The 922-nt window shown below is 52.6% G+C and overlaps 2 non-coding genes across 2 annotated transcripts; both read right to left on the bottom strand.

Moving 5' to 3' along the window:
* Positions 1–344: 344 nt before the first annotated feature.
* LOC123179229 (5S ribosomal RNA) lies at positions 345–463 on the bottom strand. Its single transcript, XR_006490208.1, has one exon. It is a non-coding gene; the product is annotated as a 5S ribosomal RNA (ribosomal RNA).
* Positions 464–760: 297 nt separating this feature from the next.
* Positions 761–879, bottom strand: LOC123179228 (5S ribosomal RNA). The gene has a single exon (XR_006490207.1). It is a non-coding gene; the product is annotated as a 5S ribosomal RNA (ribosomal RNA).
* Positions 880–922: the final 43 nt, after the last annotated feature.

Below are 922 nucleotides of genomic sequence, written 5' to 3'. Positions count from 1 at the left end.
GGAGTTCTGATGGGATCCGGTGCTTTAGTGCTGGTATGATCGCATCCGACATGTTACCCCGGTCTTCGTCCCTTATCCTTGCCCCTCCCAGCTCCACTACAAAGACGATTGCACATTGCTTTCGCCGCTCCCTCTCAACTACGGAGACGAGTTTAACGCGGTTTCCACCCCTCCCTCTCAACCGCACCAGTGCACGCTTGCCGCGCCACAACGCCGACGCTGGACCCGTGAATCGTGAGCACCCAGCTATGACTTACCGCACTCGTGCAAAATAATAAAACACGGTAAATATATTACTTACACGTGCGTTTTGTTTTGCAAGCGGCGCGAAAAAAATTAAAAAGGGAATGCAACACGAGGACTTCCCAGGAGGTCACCCATCCTAGTACTACTCTCACCCAAGCACGCTTAACTTCGGAGTTCTGATGGGATCCGGTGCTTTAGTGCTGGTATGATCGCATCCGACGTGTTACCCCGGTCTTCGTCCCTTATCCTTGCCGCTCCCAGCTCCACTACAAAGACGATTGCACATTGCTTTGGCCGCTCCCTCTCAACTATGGAGACGAGTTTAACGCGGTTTCCACCCCTCCCTCTCAACCGCACCAGTGCACGCTTGCCGCGCCACAACGCCGACGCTGGACCCGTGAATCGTGAGCACCCAGCTATGACTTACCGCACTCGTGCAAAATAATAAAACACGGTAAATATATTACTTACACGTGCGTTTTGTTTTGCAAGCGGCGCGAAAAAAATTAAAAAGGGAATGCAACACGAGGACTTCCCAGGAGGTCACCCATCCTAGTACTACTCTCGCCCAAGCACGCTTAACTTCGGAGTTCTGATGGGATCCGGTGCTTTAGTGCTGGTATGATCGCATCCGACATGTTACCCCGGTCTTCGTCCCTTATCCTTGCCCCTCCCA

The sequence above is a fragment of the Triticum aestivum genome, unplaced genomic scaffold (assembly GCF_018294505.1).
Source record: "Triticum aestivum cultivar Chinese Spring unplaced genomic scaffold, IWGSC CS RefSeq v2.1 scaffold30150, whole genome shotgun sequence".
Lineage (NCBI taxonomy): Eukaryota > Viridiplantae > Streptophyta > Magnoliopsida > Poales > Poaceae > Triticum > Triticum aestivum.
This window is presented reverse-complemented; position numbering and strand designations above follow the sequence as displayed.